The 27,589-nt window shown below is 39.5% G+C and overlaps 1 protein-coding gene across 20 annotated transcripts in view; it reads right to left on the reverse strand.

The window, feature by feature from the left end:
• Positions 1–25,333, reverse strand: part of HERC1 (HECT and RLD domain containing E3 ubiquitin protein ligase family member 1) — a 247,610-nt gene extending 222,277 nt beyond the window's left edge. For 16 of the 20 annotated variants that reach the window (XR_010137477.1, XR_008514122.2, XM_054532765.1 and 13 more), the window contains exon 1: positions 24,849–24,978. The gene's annotated coding sequence lies outside the window, so the exon portion shown is untranslated. Of the gene's footprint in view, positions 1–24,848; positions 24,985–25,210 lie in introns of those variants that run through there. The other 4 variants (XM_063716684.1, XM_063716679.1, XM_054532757.1 and 1 more) reach the window with 2 other exon arrangements.
• Between the last annotated feature and the right edge of the window lie 2,256 nt (positions 25,334–27,589).

Raw genomic sequence — 27,589 nt, forward strand, 5'->3', positions numbered from 1 at the left:
AGGAAAGCCTACATCATGACAATCAACATTTTTAGTAAATTTATCCTCACAGAACTCCCAATGTTATATCCAATTGATACTTCAAGAACTCATTCTTATGGCCTCCCTAAAACAAAAAATGAAGAAATAGCAAAAATATCAGAAGTAAATACTCTGGCTAGCTCCTCAAATAGTCACAGAATAGTTATATATGAGTAAGATTTTAAGGAGAAAAAAATAAAATTCAAAAGATTATCTGAAAGAGTTAATGGTATCAAAAGAAATAGGGATGGAGGGGGAAGACACAATAGTATCAACCACTGACTGGCTTCGAAGTTACCTTTAACTTCTTCATCAAAAAATAAACAAAAATAAAGGCATGAACCCCTAGTATATTCTAATGAACCAAGGGTCAGTCCTATTTGTGCATTTTTCTAAATCTGTAATTATGTGTTAATTTTAATAAAGGCATTCTGACTTACCACTACAAACAACTTAACAAGAATGTGCAAAATTTATCCATAGTAAATTCCACTGCATACAAAGCAGTGCTCCTAAAAGACTCAGAACCTCAAAGCATATAAAGATATATAAGCAATTACAGTACAATATGATAACGTTCCCATACAAGGCTACACATCAGGATCTGTGGATAACACTAACATAATGAAGAGAAAGAATGGCCAGGACACAACAGACCAATCCTGGGCCACTGCAAAAGTTGAGTTGAGAAATATGGGCCTAAAATAAAAGAGGAACAATATATTGAACTTGTACAGAGATTAATTTTAAGGACATTTAGAAGGTATACTCAGCAGGACTAGGCTCAGTCAACATTTTCTTAGTGTAGTTTTAATCAAGAAACAAAGTACTGTTTAAGCTAAGAAATATCCTATTCATTGCAGCCTTGTTTAGAATAGCAAAAAAAAAAAAAAAAGAGTAATAAATGCAATGAAAAGGGAAAACAATGTTTTTTGTTTTTTGTTTTTTTAAAATAGAGATAAGGTCTCACTATGTTGCCCAGACTGGTCTCGAACCCCTAGGTTCAAGCAATCCTCCTGCCTCAGCCTCCCAAAGTGCTGTGATTACAGGTGTGAGCTACTGCACCCAGCCAGGAAACAATCTAAAGTCCACAAATAATAAACTGGTTAAATAAATTATACACATATACTAGAATTCAAGGCAATCATTAAAATGAATGAGGAAGATCTACAGTTATTTGGGATGTATTAAGTTGAAAATGATTACTATGATATACTAAGTTAAAAATACATTAAGATGCAGACCAAGCACCCACATCAAGGTATATACACAAAAGAATTAAAAGCAGAGACTCAAACAGATATTTGTACACCAATGTTAATAGCAGCATTATTCATAATAATCAAAAGGCAGAAATAGACCAACTGTCCATCAACAGATGAATGGATAAACAAAATGTGGTGTATATACATACACTGAAATAGTACTCAGCCATAAAAAGAAATGAAATTTTGATATATACTATGAGTAGATCTTTAAACTATTATGTTTCATGAAATAAGCCATTTGTGTAAAAATAAAAAAAAGAGGGGCTATATATATGAAAGCATTACTAGAGTGGTTGAAAATCTCTGGAAGACACATAAGAAACCAATGACAGTTAACTCTGGGAAAAACTAGGAAAATGAAGACACAGCAAGAATGAATGAAAGGGAGATATATCTTTTGCTACAACCTTTTTTATACTATGTAAGTTTATCATTTATATATATTGCTTAATTTTTTTTAATTTAAAAAAAAGGGCAAGGATAGTTTTCTATGGACGCTAAAACCAATGGGAAAGGGTTGTAGGAGAGACAATTTTCACGTGATCTCAAAATACCACCGCCTAATTGTTCATTAATTACAAAGGGGAAAAAAGTACATTTGCAAAGAAATAATTTGGTGATAGTCACCACCTTAAGCAATCAAATTTAGCATCACCTATAAAGAAGGAAAATGGCATTAAGTGCCTCCTGAGGTGATTTAAGGAGTACATAACATCACCTACATAGTGTTAATGCAGCAAATGTTTAACTTGAATATATAATATTAAAGAACCAAGAGGCAAATTCACATTGTAGGACATTGTATAAGACAACTGGCCTAGATTCTTCAATAAAGTTAACATCATTTGGGGAAAAAAAGGCTGGGGATTACTCTAGAGTTAAAGAAACATAAACACCAAAAGCAGTATGTGAATGTGATTGGATCCTGGACCCGAAAAAAACAAAAAGCAACTATAAAAGATATGTGGGAAACGAGAAAGATTTAAACACAAATGTTGCATATTAGGTGATAATGAATTAATGTTATTTTCCTTCGGTGTGATAAAAGTATTGTGGTTAAGTTGGAGAATGTCCTTCTTCTTAGGAGATACATGCCAATGTACTGGGAGAGGATAGGGAGGATCATGATGACTACAACTTAGTCTCACTTAAAGCAAAATGTATGTATGTTTAGAGCAGAGGAAAAAAGCAGTTGCAGCAAAATGTTGCAATTTGTGAATCTAGGTGAAAAGCACTATTCTTCATTTTTTCTATAAATTTGAGAAATTTTCAAAATCAGAATTTGGGGAGGAGTATACAAACAGCTGAATCAGGCACAGCTGAGCCCCCGTAACATAAAAGAGGAAAGGGGCCAGGCACAGTGGCTCAAGCCTGTAATCCCAGCACTTTCCGAGGCCGAGACGGGCGGATCCCGATCCCGAGGTCAGGAGATCGAGACCATCCTGGCTAACATGGTGAAAGCCCGTCTCTACTAAAAATATAAAAAATTAGCCGGGCGTGGTGGCAGGTGCCTGTAGTCCCAGCTACTCGGGAGGCTGAGGCAGGAGAATGGCATGAACCCAGGAGGCAGAGCTTGCAGTGAGCCGAGATCGCGCCACTGTACTCCAGCCTGGGCGACTCAGTGAGACTCTCAAAAAAAAAAAAAAAAACGGAAAGGAAAAAACAAAGGTTATCTTTGACAATAAAAGTATACATAGGAATTACATGACAGACATGGTTTTTCCATTATTAACCATGTTCTTCCTGACGGGGCATACATAATAAACTGATTCATTCCCTGGAGTATCTGTATTAAACAAATCTTACTTTTAATTTCCTTACAACATAATCATTTTTCTTTAAGTAATTACAGTGAATCCATCTCTATAAATTTAGAGCTAGATTTGTAACTCTTGCTCAAAAACGAGCTGGCAGAAAAACACTGTTCCCATAAACATAGACACTAAGTTGCCTACCCTTCCTACAAGTAAGAGAAAAGCCAGACAGCAAGATGACAAGTTTACTCAGGCTTATGCTTTTACAAATTACACAGAAGGAAGCTAAAGGGCAGCGAATAGCCTGGTTCACCAAAAATTATAGGAAGACACAACCTTCCATCTCTTAAATCTTCAACCCACATTTTCATTGTTTCAAAACAGTAGGAATTCCTATGTTAGAAAATATCTAGGCAAATCTGTATTGTAACATGACTGGAGGTAAGTTTTAGCAGGGAAAATCTAAAAGGCCAAACTGATTTGGAAATGTGTATGTGCTTACTTTTCTTTGAATACATCTATTGCCTTGAGAATTCACTTTCATACAACACACTGAAGTCACACTATAAAGATCTGATTCAAAAGGAAATGGGAAGTTTTTCTTGTTTCCTCATCTTGAACTGTATCTAACTCCCTCCTGAGAATCTCTCAGGGTGACAAAAAATAAGCAGAATATGAAAATAAATCCATCCCTGTGGAACTCATGAAGCTGCACACTTACTATATACACACTTCTATGAATGTATATTATATTTTGATTAAAAAAGGTTTTTAAACATTTTTAAATAAAACACATAGGTACAAATTTAACAAAATGAGCAGGATCTACATGCTAAAAATTATAAAGAAAAAAATAAAAATAATAAAGGAAAAAATTATTAAGGAAAGAAATCAAAGATAAAATAGATGGAAAGACATGCCACATTCCTAGATTTGAAGACTAAATATTATAAAATGTCAATTGTCCCCCAAATTGATCTATAAATTGAATGTAATACTTAACAAAATACCAGAAAGATTTTTTTGGTTTTATAAGCAACCTTATTTTAAAATTTTATATGGAAAGATTAAGGAACTAGAATAGCTAAAAACATACACCTTACCATCAACTTACAATCAACGATATTGAGATACATAAATAAAACATATTGCCAACCCTCAAAAAGATTTTCAAAATAAGACCTTCATAAAAATCTGCTTGGGCAGAGAGAATGATTAACAAAGCAAATTACTAGATATTGTCAATAAATCAGGAAGATTTGCTAAAGAATGTATAGGTGGTTCCTAAAGAATTGACTTCAAGTACAAAAATCCATTTCACAACACAACAGGCTCTTTTCCCTCCCACCACTGCAACAGTACTGATAATCAGAGATGGACACACACACACACACACACACACACACACACACACACACACACTCATAAGTACATGCACTAAAAGAGCCCATACATAGAGTGGTCCAAAAGAGCCACACTTTATTCTTCTTAATGTTTACAAAACCTGAGTTACTTATCTTTTAATCTAGGACAGTGTGAAAGGGTTTTTTTTTTAATATCAACCCAAAAAATAATCAATAACCCCAAAGTCTAAAGAAAAAACAGTAAAATGAAGATTTACACTACTCATTGTCTCCTTAAATTAACTTAACCCCAAATAATTTTGTACCTACTCACCTAGCCTTAACTAACAGGTCAGCTATTAGTGTGGGAAGAAGAGGAGAGGAAACTATCCATCCCAGTTTGCCCAGGACATTACCATTGTATGCCTGTGTTTCTGCGTGTACCATTTTACTGTGGCAGAGGCAGAAGATCAAATGCCTATCAACGTCCTCTTTTAAGAATACAGCATTTTGTCCAGGTGTGGTGGCTCGCACCTGTAATCCCAGCACTTTGGGAGGCCGAGGCGGGCGAATCACCTGAGGTCAGGAGTTTGAGACCAGCCTGGTCAACATGGTGAAACCCCGTCTCTACAAAAAATGCAAAAATTAGCTGGGCGTGGTGGCGGGTGCCTGTAATCTCAGCTACTTGGGAGGCTGAGACAGGACAATGGCTTGAACCCAGGAGACAGAGGTTGCAGTGAGCTGAGACAGCACCATTGCACTCCAGCCTGGGCGACAAGAGCAAAACTCCATCTCAAAAAACAAACAATAACAAAAAAAGAGTACAGTATTTTAAGTTATAAAACAATACGTACAGAATTTGGAAAAGAGTATTTCTGTATATAAATAGACCTATGAAAAATCTGGACAATTATACATCATAATTTAACAATGATTATTCTGTGTCGTGGGATTACAGATGGTTTTCACCTTTTCCACTACCTAAAAATCATTTTTTACAACAAATATATTACTTTTCACACTTAGAAGGGAGTTATTTCCATTTGTTAAAATGCAACTTTTCTTTGTGACCCAAATCCTCATCTCAAGAGCACACACTACTCTTCTTTAATATATGTTATTTGCCAAGAACTAAGGCAATGTGATTTAGTATAGACAACATTAGCTTTGTGGGTGGGGGAGGGGATTGGAGGTTTTTGTTTTTGTTTTTGTTTTTTTGAGATACAGTCTGGCTCTGCTGCCCATGCTGGAGTGCAATGGCACGATAGCTCACTGCAACTTCCACCTCCCAGTTTCTAGCAATTCTCATACCTTAGCCACCCAAGTAGCTGGGATTACAGGCGTGCACCATCACATCTGGCTACTTTTTGTACTAGTTTTTGTACTTTTAGTAGAGACAGGGTTTTGCCATGTTGGCCAGGCTGGTCTTGAACTCCTGGCCTCAAGTTATCTGCCCGCCTCGGCCTCCCAAAGTGCTGGGATTACAGGCGTGAGCCACCACACACGGCCAACATTAGCTTTCAAGATGCAGAAAATTTAAATCCAAGAATCAGCTCTGCTATGGAAAATATGAAACCTACCTGTCTACGTTTCAAAGTTGTTAAGAGGATCAAATAAGAATTCATATGAAAGTACTTTAATGCAATGTACTAATGTGAGCTATGATTATGACAAGTCCATGAATAAAACTGTATAACCTCAGATCTCATGTATAAAATAAGTGGGGTCCTAAATGAGTTCCAACGCATTTCTAAACCTGAAATTCTGTATTAACGGTGTCCTCTTAACTCAGCCTTCTACCTGCATCTAATCTACCTCCCCTAGAAGTATATCTTTTTTTTATGGATAATGGTTCCCAGGTCTTCATGCTTTCTATCTTCACTAGGACATAGCCAACTCTCTGCATTCTTCTCTTATGGCTCTGATTGTCTAAAAGTTAAAGAAAATATGTCTGTTCCCTTCAAAAAGACTTTAAATCCCCTCTTAATCTAATTTATATTTCATGCTCTCCACCTTCTATATCTTGCAACGTAGAGTAGTGGCTATGCACATGAAACCTGGAGCCAGGCTACGTAGGTTTAGATCCTGGCTTTGCTATGTCACTAACTCTGCAACGTAACCTTGCACAATTTACTTAATCTTTCTGTGCCTCAGTTTCCTCATCTGTAAAATAGGTATAACAAGAGTATGCCTACTGCAGAAGGTTGTGTAAAGTAATGAAAACCGTGCCTGGATGTAGTAAATGTTACATAGTGACTGATGAAGTCCTTTTCTAACCTTGCTTCTCTAAAAGTGTAATGCTTACAGGCTAAGATGAAACAATGAACCAACATTTGCCTCTGGCTTTTTCTCACTGAAAAATGTCTTATTATTTACCTATCAAAAGTTTCTCCACATCACTGTAGTGAAGTCAAACACACTCTTCATGGCTGGATATATTTTTTTTTTACTCTGTTCAAATCCTCTAACCTAACATGTTAGTCCAGTCTCATGCTGCTGTGAAGAAATACCCAAGACTGGGTAATTCATAAAGGAAAGAGGTTTAATTTCCTCACAGTTCCACAGGGCTGGAGAGGCCCAGAAAACTTACAATCATGGCAGAAGGGGTTAGCAAACACATCCTTCTTCACATGGGGGCAAGAGGAGAAGTGCCTAGCAAAAGGGGTGAAAGCCCCTTTTAAAACCATCAGATCTCATGAGAACTCACTATCAGGAGAACAGCATGAGGGTAACCATCCCCATGATTCATTTACCTCCCACCGGGTCCCTCCCCCCACACGTAGGGATTATGGGAACTAAAATTCAAGATGAGATTTGGGTGGGGACACAGCCAAACCATATCACCTAACATTTCCCAAAATTTGTTCACTAGTTCCTCAAGATGTTATAAGGAGGAAAAAAGGTTCAGAGATCAAATAAATTTGGAAAATACTGAGTTTAATGTTAAACAGGCTTCTTTACTGTAAGTCTTTTACATGTTAATATGTACTTGACATTCCAAGAGAAAATAAAGTACACATTGTTTCCCAAGTTTATTCGACTCCAGAGCCCTTTTGTCAAGGAGCCACATTGGGAAATGCTGCTGCTCCAGTTCTTTGACAGCCTTTAATAAAAATATGCTGTCTTATGTAAACTCAATATTTTATTAATCTGATTCACACAAAAGGTCTGTTCTCAAGTTCATGCTGAGAAATCTGGCTCAAGAAACTAATAACTACTGCCCTGCACAAATTACTCTTGAAATTTCTGAATATCAACATTGTCCTCTTAAAAAGAACAAACATCATTGACCAGCTCCATACTGTAAGTCACAAGCTATTTATTTCATGATGAGATTTTAACCTATTTATTTACCAACATCCTTTAAATAAAGTCTATTTATTCAACATTCTCAAATTATCAATAATGAGGACTTGCACTCTTCCTTTAAAGGAATTCCACCACAGAACCTTGCCAATCATCCCAGTACCAGTGCTGGCACACAGTGTCCTAAACATACAACTTACAGGGTTGAAGAAATACTGAAAAAAGAAAATGCCATCTAACACATGAATGAAGAAGGAACAATAGAATTTCACAATTTTGCAATCCCTGATGAATTAAGAAGTCTAAGCAATTATCATCAACAGCTGCTAAGAGACATAAGACCTTACATATCTCCTGATGGAAACACAAATCACTCCTATGAAGTACTCTTACTGAGAGAAAAAAAAAATACAAACCAACCTATCAATTTACAGGAAATTCAGGAGACAGGAAGAACATGTTAAGTGACATTACAGAGATGCAATGAGACTAAGGGAAATTTATCAGGGCAAACAACCTGGTTTCTTTTAAAAATTAAGAAAAAAAAGAGATGAAGAGAGTCTAAAGATTTAAAATGATGTAATAAACATGCCAAACTGTTGTAAAGTATGAACCTTATTTGGATGTCACTTCAAGCAAATAAACTATAGATCTATAGCTATCTATAAATCAGAGAAATATGAAGCCTGATTCATATTTGATATTAAGAACTTGCTATACATTTTTTGGTATGATAATGTTACTATGGTTATGCTATAAAAAAAGAAAGAGACTCCATCTTTTAAAAATCAATACTGAAATATCTGAAAGGTAAACATTACGTATGTCAAGGATTTGATTTAAAAAAATCCAGAGGCCGGGTGTGGTGGCTCACACCTGTAATCCAAACACTTTGGGTGGCTGAGGCAGGTGGATCACCTGAGGCAAGGAGTTCAAGACCAACCTGGCCAACATGGCAAAACCCCATCTCTACTTAAAATACAAAAATTAGCTGGGCAGGGCAGCACATGCCTGTAATCCCAGCTACTTGGGAGGCTGAGGCACGACAGTCGCTTGAACCCAGGAGGTGGAGGTTGCAGTCAGCCAAGTTCGCGCCACTGCACTCCAGTGTGGGTGACACAGCGAGACTCTGTCTCAAATAATAATAACAACAACAATCCAAGGATTGGGGATGAGGGGTGCTAGATAGAAATATAGATGAAACAAGACTGCCTATGAGTCGATAATTCTTGAAGTTCAATGTTGGGTATATGGGAGCTCTTTATAGTATTCCCTCTACTTTTATATTGATATATATTTAAAATACACTATAATAAAATGATAAGAAAAAATGCTGTATGGGAATTGAATTATCATAGTATCTACCTATTCCCATAATAGATTAACCCAGAGTCAGGCACAAGTAAGTGCCTTTAGCATAATTTACTAAGATCAAATTATATTTCTAGAATACCATAAGGAATCATTTGACATGAACTTCACAAGTAATCAACATGCTAAGCTCTCCTATGTAATAATTACTCTTATTTGCAAGTCTGTTAACAGTATCTAACCAATTTATAGCTCTCTGTGAAAAAAAGTGTTTAAGTATTATTTATTTTTAAATTTTTGTATTAAATAAAGCAACAGTCACAGAAAAAAACTGCAGACAATATTGCAGAATCATTGGTGTCTTTCTAGTCATACGGGCCTTTGGTACTTCTGGAATTTATTGTCAGCAGAGTTACTGCCTAAGCACTCCAGCTCACTGAGCTCCCAAACAGGACTAGTTTTATCTTGTGTACAAAAACCCTTTCCTGCCTGCCTACTCTGAAATAAGGAGCCAAACCGACAGATGGCAGACGAAAAGGAAGAGGGAGGTGATAAGGAGGCAGTACAAGACAGCACCAGGAAAAAATAACAGAAAGAACTGAAAGACATCTTAAATATGAATATAAAAATATAAAATATTCACCAATTTCTTAGATTTTTGCAAAACTAAGTCACATTTTGTCACTCAATTACTTTAAAGCTAAGTGATTCTGTGAATTCGTATTGGATTTTATTCCTTTATATGGCATAGCTTTGAGAGTTTTGAAAAATCCTTCTTAATATCTTAGACCAATTTAAATTAACCAAAGTATTTCAAACTATTCTCAAAAGAACAACAGAAATGGGACATACTAAACTTTTATCAACATTTCACTACTGCCACACATCTGCCTTTTTAGAAGCTACCAGACTTTCTTTTTCAACTTCTAAAGAGTAAAGTGCCCCACCTCCATGCTAATCCATGATACAATCAAAACCACTTCAGTATTACTGCAGCCTACTAGTAGGTTTTAATTAAAATATTGCTTTAAAAGATATTATAGTGTTGCCATTATAGTTTTAATCTAAATTTATGTAAAATGCCTAGGCTTTTGGTATAAGAAACATTATTTAAGAACATGCCAATTACCATAAGCCATCTTGGCCCATTCGTAATGCCAAGCACTTCTGCTTCCAGATTAAGTAGCTTTCCAATCACTTATTTGGGAGATCAAACCTGCAGTACCATACAACATAGAAGACCACTACTCATACTCTGGCAATTTTACAAAGAAATAGCAATTTCTAGGCTTTGGTTGCAGAACCAGAACCAGTTCATTTCTGGTTGCATCATAAAAAAAGAACAACTAGAGGTTGAGATTATTCAGGGGCTCATTCCCAAGGCAGCTCGCTGTCTCTTCCATGGAAGTTTGTCAAATGGGAGAATAACATCTGCCTGCCTGTCTCACAGAGGTGTTATTTACATCAATTGAGAAAATGTTTACCAAAGTATTTTATAAACTAAAAAACTATAAATAAATGTAAGTTGTTATCCTCTATTTGTTTGCACTCTAGACAGTTTGCTTAATCTTGCTCCTTAATATCATTGGGTTTCAAGGTCTACCAAGAAAAACTTTGTATTTCAAGGTATAAAGATTCACTAATATTCACTTTTAATAGTGAAGTCCAGTCCTTACACCAATTACTGTTCTCTTCTAACATCTATTCCTCTCCTTGGCAAAACAGAACTAGAAACATGCTATAAGAAATCAAAGCAATAGGTAGTCTCTAAAGTTCCGTCTCATTGTCACCATGAATTCCTGAACACCCATATATCATAGTCCTGCCCACATGACACTATTTGGATGGGGTTTTATATCAGCCAAAACTATGTCATTGAGGCTGGCCATGTCTACGCTCTGCCCCCGCTAGTCTCCACCAACACTTTTTCATTTCTGAATTCTCATCCAGTCTGCATCACTTCCTAGCTGTATGATCTTAGGCAAGTTACTTAACCTCTCTGTGCTTCAAATTCCTTATCTGCAAATAAGGTTTTACCTCATAAGTTTAAACGTGCGTTAAATAATACATGGAAAAACGCTAAGAGAGTGGATGTTAAGTGTTCTCACCACAAAAATGATGACTAAATGAAGTAATGTATATGTAAATTAGCTAGATGTAGTCATTCCACAATGTATATATACTTCAAAACTTCATGTACCACACAAGAAATACATACAATTTTATCTGCCAATTTAAAAATAAAAAAAAACATGAAACTGCTTAGAACAGTGACTGCACAGTAAACGTTCAATGTGCTAGTGTTATTCCTTTATATGTGCATCTGTCTACTCCCCTACCACACCACCATCATTAATTACACAAATCTTTCCATCATTCTCCATCCCTCATTCTTTCCAAAAGAATGAGCAAATTTTGAGAAAGCAGATACTATGATCATATTACTGACTAAATTTCATTATACATGACTGAATACTTGGTTTTATAACAGAGTTCAATGATACTTCATAAAAAAGATAACGGCCCACAATGCTTCTAAATTATATTAACACTGAAATATAATCTTCCTAGTTCTAAATTAGGTTAACCACTTATTTCCAATGCTATCAGTTATCAAGGCTGCTTACTTGAATTATATCACGTAAAAGTGGCCATCACCAAAGAGTTCTATGGTATAGGGACTAAGGTCTTAAAATACGGCAAAACTTTAAAAAGCCTTCCACAAATACTACTGTATTTGCTTAAAAACAACAATGTATCTCAAAAAAATCAAAAGCAACAGAGACGTTATCCTTTTTTTTTTTTGCTTTTGAGACAAGGTCTTGCTATGCTGCCTAGGCTAGTGTTGGAACTCCTGTGCTCAAGCAGTTCTCTGGCCTTGGCTTCTCAAGTAGCTAGGACTATAGGCATGCCACTATGCCCAGCTTAACAGAGACTTTAAATCAGGAGTTTAGGGTGGGAAAAATAACTTACCAGAAACAAGAGGAAATATTACTACTACATTAACATTACTACCATTATCATTAGGGGACAACCAAATAGCTTAAACACTTGCAACCAGAACAAGAGCTAAAAATTCAAGTTTTGTTTTTACATATTACTTAGCACACTCGATGAACAATTACATGCTCTTGATAATGTTATAAATTCTAAATTCTAACATTTCGCATGTAAGTACTCAATGCAAAGAATTCACAGCATTGTTTAACTGACGCAACAGTCCTCCTTTAGCTTAAGAATTACTTGAACTAGCCAGGTGCACTAGCTCATGCCTATAATTCCAGCACTTTGGGAGGCTGGGGTGAGAGGATCACTTGAGCCCAGGAGTTTGAGACCAGCCTAGGCAACAGAGTGAGACCTCATCCCTAAAAAAATTAGCAGAGGGCCAGGTGCAGTGGCTCACACCTGTAATCCCAGAACTTTAGGAGGCTGAGGCGGGCAGATCACGAGGTCAGGAGATGGAAACCACCCTGACCAACATAGCAAAACCCCGTCTCTACTAAAAAAAATACAAAAAATTAGCCAGGCGTGGTGGCATGCACCTGTAGTTCCAGCTACTTGGGAAGCTGAGGCAGGGGAATCGCTTGAACCAACGAGGCAGAGGTTGCAATGAGCCGAGATCGTACCACTGCACTCCAGCCTGGTAACAGAGTGAGACTCCATCTCAAACAAAAAAAAAAAAAAAAAAATTTAGCAGGGTGTGGTCGTGCACGTCTGCAGTCACAGCTACCCTGGAGGCTGAGGTGGGAGGATCACCTGAGTCTTGGGAGGTCAAGGCTGCAATGAGCCATGATCCCACCATTGCACTCCAGCCTGGGAGACAGAGTGATACCCTGTCTCAAAAAAAAAAAAAAAAAAAAAAATCAGTTAATCTAATTTAGAGACAGTTTTACTTCACAGACAACTTCCTGAAGTTGGACTCCTAGTTTACTACATGCTAGGCACTTTTCTAGGCAGTGGAATAAACAACATATCCAAGGTTCCTGCTTTCATGGAGTTTACATTCTAGTAAGGAAGACAAATAACAACCAGGTAGGCAAGTAATTCAATTTAAGGAAGCATAAGTGCCATAAAAAAAAAAAAAAAGCAAGAGAGATAGGGGATGTAGGGAGTGGCCACTATTTTATACTGTATTCAGTGAAGATCTCTCTACAGGGGTGAAGTCTGAGGCACTCTCTTTAAACAGAAGCCTGAATTATGTGAGCGAGCCAGCAGTGCAAAAACTTGAGGAAAGGGATGAACAAGTTTTAAACCCTGGGAGTGTGCCTGGCCCGGTCAAGGAATACGGATAGTTCAATGTAGCAGAAGTGGAATAAACAAGGAGAGGGAGGCAGGGACTACATCATGTAGGACTTTGCAGGTCATGGCTAGGAATGTGGCTGTTCTTTTAATTTCAGTATTTTAAATTACTTTAAAATAGCCAGGTGCTGTGGCTCATGCCTGTAATCCCAGCACTTTGGGAAGCCAAGGCGGGCAGATCACTTAAGGCCAGGAGTTCGAGACCAGCCTGACCAACATGGTGAACCCCCGTCTCTACTAAAAAGACAAAAATTAGCCGGGCCTGGTGGCATGTGCCTGTAATCCCAGCAACTCGGGAGGCTGAGGCAGGATAATCGCTTGAACTCGGGAGGCAGAGGTTGCAGGTGAGCCAAGATCATGCCACTGCACTCTAGCCTGGGCAACAGAGCAAGACTCCATCTCAAAAAAAAAAAAAATTTTTTAATAATAATTGTAATTTTAAATAATAAATTGTAATTTAATTTAGATGTCATCTAAAGTATTAAGGAGTGATTAACATTTGAAAAGGTCATTCTAGTTATGAAGTAGAAAACAGCCTATAAGAGGTCAAGTGAGAAAACAAGGAAACCAGATAAGAGACTATTATAATTACCCACACAGGAGATGGTGGTGGTTTAAACCAGAATAAGGCAGAGATGACAAAACGTGATCAGATTAGAAATGTATTCAGAAAATAGAGCCAAGATGATTTGCCAATAGACTGGTTAAAGGGTATAAAGAAAAAAGAAGAATCATAGATCACTTAGGATTCTGGCCTGAGCAACTAGTTGCATGGTCCTGCCATTTATTAATACCTTCTGTGTTGTACAAATTTAGTTTGAGATGTCTATTAGATAGTTTGTTATATAAGTAAACTCGTGTCATGGGGTTTGTTGTACAGATTATTTCGTCACCCAGGTATTAAGCCTAGTACCCATTAGTTATTTTTCCTGATCCTCTCCCTCCTCCCATTTTCCACTCTCCAATAGGCCCCAGTGACTGTTGCTCTCCCTGTGTGTCCACGTTTTCTCATCATTTAGCTCCCGCGTATAAGTGAGAACAAGCAGATGAACTATGACACTCGATCTTGGGGAGGAGGTTTAGGCTGAAGACACAAATGTGAGTCAACTGGCATACAGATAGTATTTAAAGTCATGGAACTAAATAAATATAGATGTAGAAGATTTTGTTTATTTCATCCTCACATCAGCCCTATGACGTAGCAACTGTAATTATTCCCATTTTATAGATCAGAAAACTGAGACTAAGAGATTAAGACTTGCCTAACATCATTCTACCTAACTGGTAGAAGGAAGAAGGAGGTGGGGGAAAAGAACAGATCTAACTGACGACAATGCCCATGACCTTTCTCAACTGGGGCTTGTTATCTGAACCTCAGAACATCAACAATGGTCGGAGTGGATACTTTCTCAATTCTCACAAGGATGGTACATAACTAGTGCCATCCTACATTGGAGAAAAGTTAATTCTTTACATATAACAAATGTCCAAATGTCTTTGGGCATTTGGGTTTAATTCTCTTATGAAACCCAGTTGAAAGAAAAAAGGAAACTATACTATACTACTATTATTCCATTATTATTATTCCATTACTACTATTAGGAATAATTTAAAATGAGAGACATTTTTGCATAGCAAAAGAACAATTAACAAAATGAAAACGTAGCCTAGGGATTTGGAGAAAATATTTGCAAATTATGTATCTGTTAATATCCAAAATATGTAAGGAACTCACACAACTCAATAACAAAAAACAAAAATGAATAACCTGATTTTAAGATGGGCAAATGACTTGAATAGATATTTCTCCAAACAGGACATAAAAATGCCTCAACATCACTAATCATCAGGGAAACACAAATCAAAACCACAATGAGGTATCACCTCACACCTGTCAGGATGGCAATTATCAAAGAGACAAGAGATAAGTGTTGATGAGGGAGTGGAGAAAAGGGAATATTTGAACACTGTTGGTGGAAATGTAAATTGGAACCGCCATTATGGAAAACAGTATGTAGGTTTCTCAAAAAATTAAAAAGGGCCGGGCGCAGTTGCTCACGCCTATAATCCCAGCACTTTGGGAGGCTGAGGTGGGCAGATCACGAGGTCAGGAGATGGAGACCATCCTGGCTAACACAGTGAAACCCCATCTCTACTAAAAATACAAAAAAATTAGCCGGGTGTGGTGGCAGGCACCTGTAGTCCCAGCTACTTAGGAGGCTGAGGCAGGAGAATCACTTGAACCTGGGAGACAGAGGTTGCACTGAGCTGAGATTATGCCACTGCACTCCAGCCTGGGCAACAGAGCGAGACTCCATCTCAAAAAAAAAAAAAAAAATTAAAAAGAAAACAACCATATGATCCAGCAATCTCTCTTCTGGGTTTTAACCCAAAAGAAATAAAAGCAGCACCTCTGAGAGAGAGCTGCACTCCCATGTTCACTGCAGCATTATTCACACTAACTGAGATATGCAACCAACCTACACATCTGTCAGTGGATGGCTCGATAAAGAAATTGTGATACAAACACACTCTGGAATAGTATTCAGCTTTCAAAAAGGAGATCCTGCCATTTACAACAAAACAAATGAACCTGGAGGACATTGTCTTAAGTGACATAAGCCAGACGTAAGAAAAAAAAAAAACAACTAAATGATCTTTTCTATATGTGGAATCTTAAAAAAAAAAGTCAAATACATAGAAGCAGAGACTAGAACAGTGGCTGGGAGAGTGGGGGAGATGTAGGTCAAGGGAACAAAGTTGCAGTTATGTAGGATGAATAAATCTAGAGATCTAAAGTATAGCATGAGGGCTGGGCACGGTGGCTAATGCCTGTAATCAATCCCAGCACTGTGGGAGGCCGAGGCAGGGAGATCACTTGAGGCCGGGAGTTCAAGAGCAACCTAGCCAACTTGGCAAAACCCCATCTTCAAAAATACAAAAAATTAGCCAGGTGTGGCAGCACACACCCAGCTACTTCGATGGCTAAGGCATGAGAATCACCTGAACCCAAGGTGGAGGTTATAGTGAACGGAGATCATACCACTGCACCCCAGCCTGGGTGACAGAGCAAGACTCTGTCTCAAAAAATAAATAAAGTTAGCAAGAGCACTATAATTAATATTAGCATATTATATACCAGAAGTTTTCTAAAAGTAGATTTTAAATGTTCCTAGCACACACACAAAAAAGTAACTATGTGAGATGATGGGTATGTTAAATTGCTTATATAGCAATCATTTCACTATGTATATCAAAACATCATGTGTACACATTAAATTTATACAATAAATAAGTAAGTATGCCTGAAATAAACAAATAAAATGAGAGAGAAGAGACTGGTGAACAATATGTTACCATCCTGTGACTTTTTGTGGGCTTATTTTGTAATCAGTAAAATGAAGTATTATTTGAAGTTTTTATAGCAGCAAAGGTGATTGTATTTTAAGACTATCCCAGGCCTTTACTGGTTCCATTCACAATCAGCACTCAGTATCTATTTTCCTGGGAACATCAGTTCATTAGAAAACCACTAAAAAAAAAGAAAAATAATAATTTTTTTTTTTTTTTTGAGACGGAATCTCACTCTTTTCCCCCAGGCTGAGTATAGCGGTGGGTCTCAGCTCACTGCAACCTCCACCTCCTGGGTTCAAGTGATTCTCCTGCCTCAGCCTCCCGAGTAGCTGGGATTACAGGCACCCGCCACCATGCTCAGTTAATTTTTGTTTTTTTAGTAGAGACAGGGTTTCACCATGTTGGCCAGGCTGGTCTGGAACTCCTGACGTCAGGTGATCCACCCAACTCAGCCTCCCAAAGTGCTGCAATTACAGGTGTGAGCCACCACGCCCGACCAAATAATAATTTCTTAAAAAGAAAACGAATGGAATATAAACTCATCAAGTGCCAGAATCTTTGATTTTCAATTAATGTGTTCCAAGCACCTGGAGCAGTACTCTTTCTAGGAATGAACCTAAATTTCCAGTCTTGCTGGGCAGCACTTGTTACCCTAAAAGATGGGGATTTCTTCATGTTGTCTTGGTTTTTTGGCACCGCTAAAATCTAATAGGATTGCCCTAACCCAGAACTTTAAACTCGCGGTTTAATTTTCATTACAACTGCCCTTCTTCCTTACGGAACTATGACAGGTTCCAAGATACTGCCATTACTGGTCCAAATAACTACCATACCATGGGTATCAATACGTACTGTACATACTGTTCAAAATAACTATGTACAATGTGAACCAATAACTACCGTATCACATATTCTAGAGGAAGAAATATTCTTAGAATTTCAGTTATCCTTTGTTAAACCCCACAAGTATTTTAGAGCACAGGTACTATGAATCAATGCAGCACTTCCATTAAATGCAAAATGTTAAAATGAGCAATCCTGACTAGGCCAGAACTAATGGACTTTACCTGCACATAATAAGCTACATGTATGAATGCAATATTAGTGGACAATGTATTTCATTTTCAAGCTATAAGAACCAACCATCTGCAAGCATTAAGCACTCATCCACAAGGGGTCACCAGAATGACTACTATTTTTTTAATCACTTATCTCTGGCAAAAAAAAAAAAAAAATTATATATACATATATATAAAGTATGACAACGTATTCTGTTGGTGCTTTCACACATTACTGGTGAGAATGCAAATTGGTACACTTGTGGAAGAAAATCTGGGAATTTGGGAATATCTAACAAAACTACATGTGCACTTAACTTTTGAACCAGCAATCACACTTACAGAAATCTACCTTGAAGATACGGTTCTAACGATACCAAAATACTACGCACAAGGCTATTTACATAAGAAACAACCTAAATGCCCATACATAGATGAATAGTTGAAGAGGTTAAGAAACATCTACACAGTCAAGTCACAGCTGTAAAAAAGAATAGGCTGGGTACAGTGGCTCACGCCCATAATCCCAACACTTTGGAAGGCCAATGTGAGAGGATCACTTGAGCCCAGGAATTCGAGACCAGCCTGGGCAACATGACAAATCCCCATCTCAAAAAACCAACAAATTAGCCAGGTATAGTGGTGCACACTTGTAGTCCCAGCTACTCGGGTGGCTGAGGAAGAAGGATCGCTTAGGCCCAGGGGATTAAGGCCACAGTTTGAGCCATGATTGTACCACTGCACTCCAGCCTGAGCAACAGAGTGAGACTCTGTCTAAAAAAAAAAAAAAAAAGACCGAAGAAAATGAAAGGAATATCTCTTCAAAAGAATGACTTGATTTGGAGTCATTTCCAGGATATACTATTGAGTGAAAAAAGTAAAGTGCAAAAGAGTATAGTATACTCTTCACATAAAAAAGAAGGGAACAGGAAACAATCTGGCAGTTGCTCAAAAAGTTAAACATACAGTAATCATATGACCCAGCAATTCCACTCCTAGGTATATATATACCCATGAGAATTAAAAATATATGTCCACACAAAAAATTGTACATGAATGTACAAAACAGCATTATTCATAACAGCTAATAAGTAGAAAACCAAATGTACCTCAACTGACGCATGAACAAAATGTAGTATATTCATACAACGGAATAACATTCAGTTATCAAAAGGAATGAAGTACTGATACATGCTACGACATGGATGAACCTTGACAAAATTATGCTAAGTGAAAGAAGCCAGGCACAAAATGCCACATATTATATGATCCATTAACACAAAACATCCAGAACAGGCAAACACACACAGACAGAAAGTAGACTGGGAAGGGGACCTGGGAAGTGACTGCTAATGGATACAGAGTTTCCTTTGGGGGTGATGAAAGTGTTCCAGAATTAGATAGTTGTGATGGTTGCACCATCTTGTGAATATACTAGAAACCACTGAATTGTACACTTTAAAAGGGTGAGTTGTATGGTATGTGAATTGTATGGCAATAAGAAACTGTATCAGAAGAAAAGGAATATAAGAGAACACTCACATATATTTTCATTTGTGTAACAGAAATAAAGTAAGGGACAAACCAGAAACTAAAGAGACTGTGTACCCACAGGGCATGGGCAAGAGGTAGAAACAAGGATGGGGTGATGGAAATGAGATAGTAAAAACAAGGAGAGAGTGACACTTTTGAGCACAACTTTTTTCCTTTTTTTTTTTTAAGACAAAGTTTCGCTCTTGTTGCCCAGGCTGGAGTGCAACGGCGTGATCTTGGCATACCGCAACCTCCGCCTCCCAGGTTCAAGTGATTCTCCTGCCTCAGACTCTCGGGTAGCTGGGATTACAGGCAAGCGCCACCACGCCAAACTAATTTTGTATTTTTAGTAGAGATGGGGTTTCTCCATGTTGGTCAGGCTGGTCTCAAACTCCCAACCTCAGGTGATCCGCCCTCCTCGGCCTCCCAAAGTGCTGGCATTACAGGCATGAGCCACCGTGCCCAGCCTAGTACACCTTTTTATACAGTAGTGTTTAGTAGTAGCAGTGTTTAGTAACTGTACTGTTTCATATGCCAAAAAATAATAATAATTAAAATCAACTAGGGTTGGAGGGAACCCAAAATGGAATAGTAACAATAACAAATGAACGTAATGCATTAGGGATGAATAAGATTAAACTTTAGGGAGTGGGAAAAAAAATAACTAATCTAAGTAACTTTGGAAAACTATTTTGACTAGATACTATAAGGCTAAAGACAAAAATAACTACATACAAATACACTAATTAGTAAACCTGTTTTTCACTAGGGTACAGGTTAGCAATCTGTAACCACTTCATGTGTATTCTAGAAGTCAACAAATAAGTGAGTATACTCTACATCATGAAAGCCAGGTTTCTGACAGAGACAGAAGCTACAAATAAGGAATGGGAGAAGGTTAGAATGAACTTTGTGGTACTGGATTAGAATAGGTGTCAATATGAACCCATGGTTTTAAATATATATAGAATACAGGCAGGGTACTGTGGCTCACGCATGGAATCCCAACACTCTGAGAGGCCAAGGTGGGAGGATCACTTGAGCTCAGGAGCTCAAGGCCAACCTGGGCAAAATAGCAGGACCTCGTCTCTACTAAAAATTTTTTAAAAAATCAGTGGGGCATGGTGGGTGCACGTCTGTAGTCCCAGCTACTTGGGAGGCTGAGGTGGAAGGATGGCTTAAGCCCAGGAGTTCAAGGCTGCAGTAAGCTATGATCACGCCACGGCACTGCAGCCTGGGTGACAGAGTGAGGCCCTGTCTCAAAAAAGAAAGAAATGTCAGTATGTGTGTGTGTGTGCACATATATGTTTATATATATATATATAAAATGTGTGTGTGCATATATATGTTTATATATATATAATATGTGTGTGCACATATATGTTTATATATATATATAAATATATATATAATATACTGATATATTTCCTAGTTCTGTCAACTGAAGTCCTGGGACCAATAAAACTCCAATAAACATACTGAGTATACAGATTTTGATTTTAAATACTATTCTCCAATAAAAGAAACCAGAGCTCCTTGGAGAAGCAGTCGACTCCAGGACTGGTGCAAGAAAAAATAAGATGAGCATGGAACAGCCTGTGGCCCCGGAATATAAGGAAGTGCTTGAAAAAGGGTAGAGGCCAAACTGAAAGAGCTTCCAATGGCCAAAGCTGGAACAATTTGAACAACAAAATAAATAATGATAGTATTGGATTATAATCCATAGAAAATAGAGATCCCATAAGAACACACTAATATAAACAAATAATTGAATAAATAAGTGACGGAAAGGGGACATCTCTCCCTTAAAGAATTCCAATTAATAAATGCAGAAGGAATGAGGGAAATACAAAATCATGATTAGCCAAACACCACAGTAATAACTGTTGCAGACAAGATCTACCAATGGATGTTAAAAATCAATGGGAGGAAGTTTGAGGAGAAAGTGTACATCCACAGTCTCAAAGTATCTCCCCCAAGATATGTATGAACAATAAAGGGAAGAATAGTGACTTTACCGTGAAGAATACCGCTAAGGGTTCAAAGTTAAAATACCACTAGCAAAAAGACATGTCAACACCATGTACCCCCAATGTGATGCATTGAGAAGGACACAACATCGCTTCTGTAGTTTTCTTGCAAAACATGCTTAACCTCAATCAAATCATGAGAAAAAACGTCAGACAAACTCAAAATGAAAGAAGTTCTAAAAAATAACAGTACTCATCAAAAATGTCAAGGTCGTAAAAAACAAAAACTGAGGAACTGTCAGAGATTGGAGGAAATGAAGAAGACACAACAACTGAATGCAACATGGGAACCTAGATTAGACCCTAGAACAAAAAAAAAAAGGCATTAATGGGAAAAACCAGTGAAATTAAGTAAAATCTGTAGTCTAGCTAATAGAATTACACCAATGCTAACTTCCTGGTTTTGATCACTGTATTACGGTTATGTAAGTTGTTAACATTAGGGGGTGCTGGGTGAAGAGTATGTAAGAACTCTGTACTCTCTCTGTAACTTTTCTGTAAGTCTAACATTATTTCTAAATAAACCATTAAAAATAACTAAAATCCATCAACCAATCATCTGATACAACTGTCATATCTTCTTGCTGAAAGATCTCATCTGAAATTTAACAGTCCCATTAATTTAGAGAGCCCAGTAGGCGACATCAGAACAAACTAAAATCATGAAAATCGGATCTGGCATCTAGTAAGTAAATAACTACTTTATGCTCTTTTTCACTTTTTGTAGTTAAAGAAAATGCTAACAGATGTGACTTTCCTGGCTTTGCAAACTTCCCTGTAAATGATTTGACCAACTTTTTATGTTTTCAACATCATGATAATCTGCAATACGGGCTCATAACATTGTATTTTATGTGTATGTTAAGCCAAAGTTGTGTAGAGCTTTGTTGTCTGTTTTGTTTTGTTTTGCTTTTGAGATAGAGTCTCACTGTGTCTCCCAGGCTGGAGTAGAGTGGTGCAATCACAGATCACTGCAGCCTCAATCTCCCAGGCTCAATTGATCCTCCCATCTCAGCCTCCCTAATAGCAGGAACTGCAGGTATGCACCACCATGTCCAGCAAATTTTTGTATTTACCGTAGAGACACGGTTTCACCATGTTGCCCAGACTGATCTTAAACTCCTGGGCTCAAGCCATCCTCCCACCTCGGCCTCCCCAAGTGCTGAGATTACAAGCGTGAGCTACTCTGCCTGGCCAAAAGTTCTATTTACAATTTTTTAAACTATCTTCAACGGATTATAGTAAGGTTGTTACTTGCTATTATATAGTTATCCAACTATAACATTCAAGTTTTGTTTCAGAAGTTTCTTTTTATTCTAACACAAACTTCTCACTCTCCAACCCACAATGTCATCATTATCATCACTTTAAGATCTGAAAATCTGAATTTTAAAAATTTTAAAAGATCAGCTCCTTCAATATACCCAGCCCTTTTTTTTTCTATTTCAAATATTAGGGAGTATTCAGTATGACTTTTTTGGGAGAAAAAATGCTTGGAATGTTGGAATTGTATTACTATTTATTATTTGCACCCTCTACTAACCCAATCCAGTCCAATCACCAACACATCCTCCAAAATTCCTTTAAATTAAGTGAGATTTTCAAGAGATGTTTATATTAATAAGCAGATTAAGTGACGCATTTACATTTGCTTTCTCTTCCATGCAACATCAGGGTGCCTGCGTTGGAAATGGAATACATGACCAGCAAATGAATGGATGTGTCACATGCAAACAGCATGACTGGAAATTTAAGAAGCAAAATGATAACCTTAGGGAAAGCAAAATTCATAAAAGTTTAGAATTACAAGAGGCCTTAATAGGACATTTAATCCATTCCAATAACAACAACCCCAGACGACAATCTATCCTATTTCTAAAAGGCTCCAGATTTCCAATCTCCCTAGATATCTCATTCTGCCATACAACCTCGTCAAGTGATTTGGGGGAAATATGATGACTGTTCTTTGCCCTCCTAATGCTATCTTTTCTCAAATAATATAGCAATACATCTTAACTCACTTCCAAGATATATAAATGTGTATAGGTGCAGAATACGTGTGTGTGTGTGTGTATATATACATATATACGTACATTAATGCATAAGACAGGCACCTAGGACACTCAATTTTGCTTGTATAAACGCAGGCTATGGAAACACATATATCAAAGGGACATACTCATCCCACACTAATCACAACAGGCACTATGAAACTAACAATGTCACAGAACAATTTTGGTCTAAAAATATCCAGTAGAAATCAATTTCATAAAACCTGAGGTAAATAGGTTTCTTCCCACTATGAATAATCATAGTTTCTTTGCCTTCTACAAATACTGCCCCATTTTGAGCAACCACCACTAGCAGAATTGTAAAAATATAATACATACATAGGTACTAGATCCAAACAGACAATGTTTTAACGTTTGATTTTTCAAACCACTTAGCTAACAATCATTTTGGAAAAGGGCCCAATGAAAAAGATAGTGACGGCAGAGTTCAGCCAGTGATAATGAACTAGTAGCCAGTTTTAATCAAGCAGGCCAGAGAACTGATTCAAATAAAACAAATCATTTTTGGAACAAATATAGAATGAGGAAGTCCCAAGCAAGGATTAAAAAAAAAAAAAGTGTCTGTTAGGAAATACACCAAAATGTTAACCATGAAATGCCACCTCTGGAGATGGAATTACAAAGATGGGTTAGTTTGTTCAGATTTGTTATTCCTATCATTTAATTATCTCTAAATTCTAAGTATTACAGACATTTCTTAAACTAAGACAAATCTGTCCCTGTGTTTCATAGCTCTCTAAGATAACATGTCTTTTACATAACCTCCTGGGAGAGGTGGTACAAGCTCCTGTCCTCCTCGTGTCTCCCAGTAACCTGCCACCCATCACAGAACAGATTCACCATGTTCCCCGGGGGGTAGCTCCTGTCATCACCATCATCATCCTCATCTCACGCTGAAGACTAAACAATGCGCCCCGCCTCGCCTCCCGGTTGCAAAGTCTTTATAATTTGTTGTTTTATTGGGGCGGGAGATTGGAGAAAGGTTTAGCAGATGAGCTGCCCCCACCCAAAGGCAGAGGAGAGGAGGAAGATACGTCGTCCCAGCCTCCACCCCGCTAAAGGCGGCCGGCGGCTGGGGACACCGGGGTCGCGGCACTCCCCGGACCCTGAGAGGGAGTTGGCCGCCGCCCGCGGACCGAGCCCCAGCCGGGGCAGAGGAGCTGGTCAGCGGATAAAGGAATGAGGCAGAAAGAGACGCGACCACCGCGGGGCCGGGGCACAGACATTGTAAGCCGCTGGAGGGGCGGGTCTCTCGGCCCTCTCCGCGGGCGCCTCGGCTTCTACGCTGCTCCGAGGCGCCCGGGCGGCAGGAGGCCTCTAGAGCCGGGGACCCGGGGGGGCCGCGGAGCGCCGGGAGGGCTCCCCCAGCTCGTCTGCCGCCCACCCAGGACCCCAGCAGCCTCGCTCGGCGGCAGTCCCGAAACGGCCCCGGCCGGCCCTGCGCGGCCGGCAAAGCACACACACACACAGGACCAGGAGGACAGAAAATGATGCGTTACCGTACGTGGCTCTGGAGCTGGCGGGGTGGGGCGCGGCTCCGGCGACCCGAGCCCGGCTCCGCAGAGGCTGCGGCGGTCGCGTCCTTTATTTTTGCTGCAGCAGCAGCGACTTGTCAAAGGGAAAGACGTAAGAGGCGGCGGCAGCGGCGGCGGCAGGCGAGTCTCACGAGATTTGGGCGGAACTCTCGCGCAACCGGGAGCCCTCGCCCCGCCCAGCAGGCCCAGCGCGGGAGGTGAAAGGGGAACGGAGAGGAAGGCGGCTGAGGTGGAGCCGGGGGTTGAGCGAAAAGGGGAAGGGGATTTGGGAGCGAGGGGGAGCCAAGCTAGGTGCTGGGGACACTTTGCCACCGCGCGGCCCTCACCTTTCAGCCGTCGCGGAATCCGGGCAGCCCCGACCGCCTGCGGGGACCTGACTTCACAGATGAAGCACAATTGGGGGCGTTTCACAAAGGGTGGTGAGGAGTCGGGGGCCATGCGGTGCGCTCCCTTTTCCTCGTGGTGGGCAGGGAAGACCCCGCCGCCCGGCGTCCCTGAGCCGCCGGGCGAAGGGACACGTGTTACGGCCGGCGGCAGGGCCCGGGCCACACCCCTTTATCTCCGCCGCGCACCCGGCGCCCCACGCTCTTTATCTCTCATCGCAGCGGCCCCGGCCCTCCGACCGGCCAAATTCAATCACATAAAAGCGTTGACCTACTCTTCCACCTTGTTCATGTCTTTGCGCCTTACGGGACTGCCAGAACCCCGCAGATGCCAGGGCCTGGCTCCTCGGTTTTCTTTTCTGCCTGGGAACACAGTAAAGTGTCCTTTGGGTGACTTACATCCTTGATCATGACCTCGACCTCCACGTGAAACCCCATGAGGGGAACGACACAGACTGGCTCAGTCCTCACCATATCTCCACCGCCTAACATTGGTCCAAGTGGACATTAAATTGTTGAGTGAATACCCCATCTCCATCTTCCTCCTTCTGTACCTGGTTTTACTCCTGGACTCGTGCCTTTGCAGCCACCTTCATGGTGTCTTTCCTTCCAGATATTCTAACGAGCACCAATTAAACTGACCGATGACTTGGGGACAAAAAATAGAGTTGGCCTCTGCGTTCCAGAAGTTTGCAATCCAATTGGAGGCGTAGGAGAAGCACACAAACAAACGAGCCATGAATGTGTCACTAATGTAAGAAATTACGGTATAGACAGACGAGGGAGTGCTTTCCCATGGTTAAATTAGATAAATGTTTGTGTGTCACATGAGGCAGTTTAGTCCAAGAGTTAGGAGCCATGTGCTTCACTGTCAGACACTGGTGGGAATTCTGGAATCCCACTTACCCCAGGTGTGTGACCTTGGGCAAGTTGCTTGACCTCTCTGAACCTCAGTTCCTTATGTGTCAATTTATAATACCAGTTATTATCACAAGGTTCCTCTGAGGAGTAAAATATATGTAAAGCTCACATACGGCACATATTAAGTACTCATTAAATGATGAGTCTTATGTGTGTAGCTTTTAAGTTTCTATGTATAAAATGTGTATTTCTGATAAACGATGTAAGGGAGTAGCTACATGAGGAGTGATGTCATTGTTGCTAGTGCTTTATGATCTGGGTATTGTGTGTGAAGCGCACTCAAAAGCAACAAGCTTTTCGTCATCCTTTTAACTTGTTGATGTAGTCATCTACGTCACTCACAAATATGATATTCTGTCTTTCTTGAATTTGTAAAATTGTACTGGTTTTTGCCCACTTTTCACTTTTTCTTTTTTTTTGAGATGGAGTTTTGCTCTTGTTGCCCAGGCTGGAGTGCAATGGCACCATCTTGGCTCACTGCAACCTCCGCCTCCCAGGTTTAAGCGATTCTCCTGCCTCAGCCTCCCAAGTAGCTGGGATTACAGGCGTGTGCCACCATGCCTGGCTAATTTTTGTATTTTTCGTAGAGATGGGGTTTCACCATGTTGGCCAGGCTGGTCTCGAACTCCTGACCTCGTGATCCGCCCGCCTTGGCCTCCCACAGTGCTGGGATTACAGGGGTGAGCCACCGTGCCCAGCCTGGTTTTGCCCATTCTATTTCAAGAAAAGGACTGCTTACTTTAAACACCAATCAAGAGACTCCCTCTTACCATCTCCTTAGCTTCCACCCTCAGAGCTGTATGTAAAAGAGAATTGAATACAATTGTGTTCAGTTGCATACAATTAGCAAATACTGTTAGTGTCAGCAAGTGAGCCCTAACTACTAGCCACCCTCACCTTGACCACACCACTCTTTCCCAAAACACTGTTTCTTTCTTTCTTTCTTTTTTCTTTTTGAGGTGGAGTCTCACTCTGCTGCTCAGGCTAGAGTGCAGTGGCATGATCTTGGCTCACTTCAACCTCTGTCTCCCGGGTTCAAGTGATTCTCCTGCCTCAGTCTTCCTTTTTGCTGCACCACACCCGGCTAATTTTTTTGTATTTTAGTAGAGACAGGGTTTCACCATGTTGCCCAGGCTGCTCTTGAACTCCTGACCTCAAATGATCTGCCTGCCTCAGCCTCCCAAAGTGCTGGGATTACAGGCGTGAGCCACCGCACCATGCCAAAACACTGTTTCATACTCAAATCAGCATATCCTGGAACCTTGTTGTCAGCATTATTCTCCCAACTCCACCAGTTCATTTTATTCAGATTTCCCTAAAGAAAAATGTTGGAGATGGGAAGAGTGGATAGAGGGATCTCAGAGCCACGGCCAAGTCCTCAGCATCACAAGCCCTTGGTCT

The sequence above is a fragment of the Pongo abelii genome, chromosome 16, assembly GCF_028885655.2.
Source record: "Pongo abelii isolate AG06213 chromosome 16, NHGRI_mPonAbe1-v2.0_pri, whole genome shotgun sequence".
Lineage (NCBI taxonomy): Eukaryota > Metazoa > Chordata > Mammalia > Primates > Hominidae > Pongo > Pongo abelii.